Raw genomic sequence first — 6,107 nt, forward strand, 5'->3', positions numbered from 1 at the left:
AATAGAAAAGACCCCCCCTGCCAATGCAAGAGACACAGGAGATGCAGGTTGGATCCCTGGCTCTGGAAGATCCCCTAAAGGAGGGCATGGCAACACACTCCAGTATTCTTGCCTGGGAAATCCCATGAAGAGAGGAGCCTGGCGGCCTATAGTCCATGGGGTCGCAGAGTCAGACACGACTGAGCAATTAACACACATTTAACGAGTTAAACATTCAACCATCCATACTATTAGCTCACGCTCACACCATTTCTTCACCTGCCTGAGAGGACATCACAGGAAGTGTTTGTCAAGATCCTTGCCAAAGCCCAGGTAAATTATTTTTGCAGCCTCCTTTTGCAAGCCCATCCAAAAGGAAATGAGCTTAGTCTGGCATGACTTGCTCTTAATGAACCCATGCTGGTTCCTAGTGATTAGTAAGTCCCTTTCCAAGGGCTCAGAAAACATCTTCTTAATAATCCATTCTAGAAGTTTGCTGGGAATCGACATCAAACTCGCCATGCTAGCATATGTAGTATTGCCTTTCTTTGTGGGGAAAAGAAAATCATTATTTTATTTAGTCTTTTGGCACTTTACTCCTTACTGATATGTCTTGGAAGACTACAAAGAAAGGTATCCAAGCTTATAAGACAGACCAGGAAGAAACAAAGCTAGATCCAGAGCTATCTACACTTTTCCTAATTTTCTGAAGTAGGAGAATTCATCTTTATTAGAGTGATGTAGACATGTCATCTTCAGCTGAGGGCTATAGAGGTTATATATGGCATATAGGGGTTATATGCCATATTTTAGAGAACCCAGAATGCCAGTGGGCAGATTGGTTGGTGATGCAAAAGTGTTCTTTTGCATTTTGCAGGTGATGCTTTACAAGAATTCACATTTCTTCTAGAACAGTGTTTCTCAAACTTTAATGTGCATATGAACTACCAACAGATCCTGTGAATATGCACATGATAAGTCAGTAGATCTGAGGCAGGGCTTGAGTTTATGCATTGCTGCCAAGTGCCCAGGTGATGCCCATGCTGTGGATATACAGACTACACTTTGTATAACAAGAATCTAGAATGATTATTCTAGATCTTGGCTACACACTACAACCATCTGAAGAGATTTTAAAAATCCTGCTTTCCACATTAAGTAATCAGAATCTCTGGAGTTGGGGCCCAGAAATGTGTTTTTCTAAAGCTCCTCAGGTTATTTCAATGCACAGCTAAGGTTGAGAACATTCTTGTAAAACTAGTTATCTTCCCTTTTTTGGCTAACAGTTTTCAGGAGGTCTCAAAATGTATCCCTGAAGTGGCAGGTTCCCATCTGCCTATTATAGGCCCATACATAAAAACATTTTTTGTAGTAAAATATTGTTAACTTGAAAAGTGAAAGTCACTCAGCTGTGTCCGACTCTGTGACCCCATGGACTATAGAGTCCATGGAATTCTCTAGGCCAGAATACTAGAGTGGGGAGCCTTTCCCTTCTCCAGGGGATATTCCTAACCCAGGGATTGAACCCAGGTCTCCTACATTGCAGGTGGATTATTTACCAGCTGAGCCACGTATCAGAAACGTAAGCCTTAAGAGACAAGATTTCATGGTTGGTGATTTTAGGATTTCTTTTGCTTTCCTACTGCCACCTACTACCATAATTGAGGGCTCAGAAGGGTGGCATATGTGGGAGGAAGGTTAGGTTAGAAATAGTTTTGTAGCAATAAAAACTCACTTTTCCTCAGTGGGTTATTTTATACAATATTACCACTTGTCCAACAATTGAGAAAGGACTACAGAAATGGCCAGGTTGTGGTTTGGCTCAGACCTCCATAGAGAACTCCACTAGTAAACGTCTCTCTTTAGATGAGAGTGAATATACACATAAAACAGAATATGTCTTATTGTTAAGCAAACCCTGTCTTCATTGATAGTGGGTCAATGACAGTGGAGGCGGAAGAGACTGAGCAACTAAAAGAATTTGACACAAAGAATATTCAACATAAGACAAATCATTCAAAGGTAGACTCTTCCATGAAGGTTCTCCAACAAAGGTTAAGGATCAACATTATGAAAGGACAAAAACGTATCAGAGAGCGAACATTGGAATTTTACAGCACTGGGTATTTCTTAGTTGAGCAATCCTGATATAAATCCTCTCCCTGGCAGCCCAGCAAAGGGAGAAGGACTATCAGTCTGCGGTGGGGTGTGTGAAGGGCAACAACTTGGCTGGCACTCCAGCTAGGGGCATACCAGAGGGAGAAGAGCCAAATGAGGCCAGGCTCAAAGGGGAACAAAGAGCAGGCTGGATGGTGGCAGGCCTCAAAAAAAGTTCTAGGCAAGAATACTCCCTCAGCAGCTATCCCTGCTGGCGCCAGACCTGACAATCCTTTGGGACAACGTAGAAAAAGGCCACTTTGAGGCTTGCTAATAGGATCACCATTATGACACGACTGACCAATTTATAACATCAGAAGACTCAACATTTAGCAAATCCCCTCTCTTTACACACCAGGCATACATTAGAGAATCTAAAAAAGGAAGACCTGGTAGGGAAAATTTGTGATTCCTGAGTACCTTTTAACAAGGGCCCTGTCAGGCAAATTTCCGGTGACTCATATCCTCCTGAAGAACCTCCCAAAGACAGAGAAGACATTTCATTTACCTTCCCTTCCTTCAGAATAATCGAGCTAGCCCCTACTCCTTCAAACCTCACACACTTCTTCCAACATTTCATTCCAAACCTTCTAACAATGTGATAGTCTAAAAGAGAAAAAAATCCTTCCTGTAGCACATCATAGTTCCAGATGCCATTCAGTGTGGTTCAAGGGTCACCCTTTTGAAAGAAACAACTCCATACTGAGGGGTTTGTGGTTATGAACTCCTGGGGACACATATTAGTCTGCCAGCAGCTCACACACCTTCTTTCTTTCATGGGCCCTAGGCATTGTTCTGTGCTCATTTATACTGTCCCCTCTCATCCTGCCAAGGTTAACACACAATGATACTTTTATTTCTCCTTGTCTGGCCAAAAGCAAGCCATAAACCCTTTTGATGTGGCATGGAACGTGAACAGACCATTTTGTGCTGTAGTGAAGAATAAGAGCTTTGGAGTGAGCGAGCCCAGGGTTTGAATCTCCCATTTTGCAACTTACTAGCAGCATGCCCTTGCACATCCACTAAAACTCTATGAGCCTCAGTCTCTCCTTTTGTCAAATGGAAGCGAATAATAATAGTGCCCCATTCTGAGAGTGGTTATGATGATTAGCTATGATGTATGTCAAGTGCCTAGCACGCAGTAGGTAAATGGTCAATAAATAGCTTTAAGTATTGTTTCCTATGAATTATTTTCTTGGAAACTATAGAGAAAACAACTAGTGAGGTTTGAAAGATACTAATTGCAAACAAAAAATGAAGGCTACAAAGTCACAATAATCTACAAGGAAAATACAAGAGAAAATTATAAAAATCACAACCTGAGGTAATCACAGAAATATGAATAGAAATAACCTTGATAAAATTTAAAAAATAGATTAATTATTTAAAAAAAAAAGAGAGAGAAATAACCTTGAGCTGTCTCTCAAGTTCAAGGTTTTTTTTTTCCTTCTTTTTTTCTTTAAACTACAGTCTAGACTTCTCAGGTTCAAGTTTTTTTTTTCCTGGCCCAGACATCAGGCAAGCCAAGATCACATGCCAGTGACGCTCCTTACTAGCTCCGTGACCTTGAATAAGTCCCTTAATTTTTCCCAGCCTCAGTTCCCTCATCTGCAGGAGAAGAATAATGAGTTCTCAATTCATCTGAGTGTAGTAAGGTTGTAATGTGTTTGTCATAGTGTAAGAAGAGCCCAGTAAAAAGAAATTGCTCTCGTTAGCTTGTGCTTATACCTCCTGGGTCTATGAATTTCTGGGGCTATGCTGATAGATTCCATCCACGTCTGAGAAGTTCTTTCACCTTCTCTTAACTCCTTGATCCTCTTTGGCTTTCTGGGTGAAACAAGCTGGCTTATTTCCATCCATTGGTAGAGCTTACTTATTTCAATCACTTCCTCAAGGAGGAAAGGAGCAGAGGATACAAACCCAAACTGCAGAAGACCCTAAGACCCTGGCGAGCAGAATGGGAGACTGAGAGAGAAAATCTTTTCACTTTTGCCTTCTTGGCCCCTTGTCTACACCTGCTAAAAGTAGGCTAGGTAGCTCTGGAAAGGAGCACAAGGAGATGGTGACTCAGCTCTGTTGCTCCCTCCAGTGGTGGGGCCTGGAGAAGTCATGAGTTGGAGACAGGGTAATCCTGGGAAGACTCGTGGAGTGAAGCAAATGTTAGTGACAGCTGTAATAATAATGACAACAGGAAGAATAATAACCCATGGTAGGCTCATAGGGAAGAAGGAATGGTAAAAGCAAAAACAACAATAATAGTAGTATTTGGTGGACTTCTGGGAGAAAAAGACAGAGCTTCTGTAAGATTCATGGGTGAGCATGGATAATGATAATTATTCTCAATATGACAGCGCGTAGATATAGATGCGTATGTGCTCAGTCACGCCCAACGCTTTGCAACTCCATGGCCTATAGCTTTCCACGCTCCTCTGTCCATGGGATTTTTCCACTTAAGAATACTGGAGTGGGTTGCCGTTTCCTTCTCCATGATATGACAAAGATCATGGCAATCCTCAGTGGACGCATGAAGAGAGAATAATCATGATTATAAAAGCTAACACTTATCAGTTACTCCCTACATATCAGTGCTCAGTGCTTTGTATGTACAATTTTACACCATCCTTCATGGAACTTGCACCTCGGAAAGATTAAGTAACTTGCTCATGGTCGCAGGGCTAGCAAGCGACAAAGCCGGTATAAAATCTTGGTCTGTCTGACTCCAAAACCTATGTGCTTTTCCCTTTACCATGTAGTGTCAATGGAGAGAAACCAGCTGACCTGGCTGATTAGGAACCCCATTTGCCTTCCACTTCCTCTCAGCAACACATGTCTGCAGGGTTCTGAACACAACTGACTTGTTACCATGGAAGCCTCCCTCTCTCCCCTAACCTCTTTTAACCAGTCCCAGAGAAGGGGGCTTCTGGAAAATAGAATCTTCTGCCGTCTCCAGTAGGGTGGCAGACGCCTCCCTGAATGGAACAGACTAATATCCAGATTACCAGGTGTGTCATCTTCTCATAAATGTGTGAATTGAAGGACATGAAGAAGACTCCTTCTCCCTAATTTCTAATGCTCGAAATTAGACCTTTGGAACATTCTGTCCCTTTTTAAAATGCAAATACCTGTTTTATTCCTCTACACCACCTTTTAGTTCATCATTTCCATGAAAACTACTCTTGGAGAGCTTAGTAATGTAGTTAGCTTGATCGGCGAAGTCCTTCATAATATCCAGTCTCAAATTCCATCTCCAGCTTCAATTGTCTGCACCCTCCATCTTAACATTTCCCACCACACACCAGCCCAAACCAACAACTTCTAATATGTTAATATTTTGTCTGCCTGGAATAACCCCTACTTTCTCTTTCACCTAATTCTTCACTGTCTGTCAAAATTCAGCACAGATGCCACCACCGCCATGCACACAGCTCTGTTATCTGGCTTAGGTCACCAGCCCTTGCGCTAGTAAAGCAGCTTGTATTTTTATCTGGCTTTTCATCTATCTTTATAATTATATGTATGGTATGTATAATTATTGTTGGCATGTGTTATTGTATTTCAGTTACATATAAAACAGTATTTATCTAATAATAATAGTAGTAATATGTGCCCAGGGTTAAAATACACAAACAGTGCAGATTATGAAATAAAAAGTAGAATATTTTTATATCCTTTCCAGCACAGTCTTAAACTCGAGGCAATCCCTTTTAACAGTTTCTTATGTATTTTTCAAAAAATGTTTGATGCATATACAAGAATATCTGTATATGCTCTATTTACACACAAATAGGATCATACTGTTCTGTACCTTAGTTTGGTTTGGTTTGCTATTAGAAAGAGTTAAGAGTGAACATTTTTTTGCAAATGTGCATTTGCATGTTCATATTCATATACCCTTAGGGTAATTCTTAGAGGTAGAATTATTGGGTTAAAGAGTATGGCCTTCTACAATCTTGATTATTACATCAAATTGC

This window comes from Bison bison, unplaced genomic scaffold (genome assembly GCF_000754665.1).
Source record: "Bison bison bison isolate TAMUID 2011002044 unplaced genomic scaffold, Bison_UMD1.0 scf7180017849470, whole genome shotgun sequence".
Classification (NCBI taxonomy): Eukaryota; Metazoa; Chordata; class Mammalia; order Artiodactyla; family Bovidae; genus Bison; species Bison bison.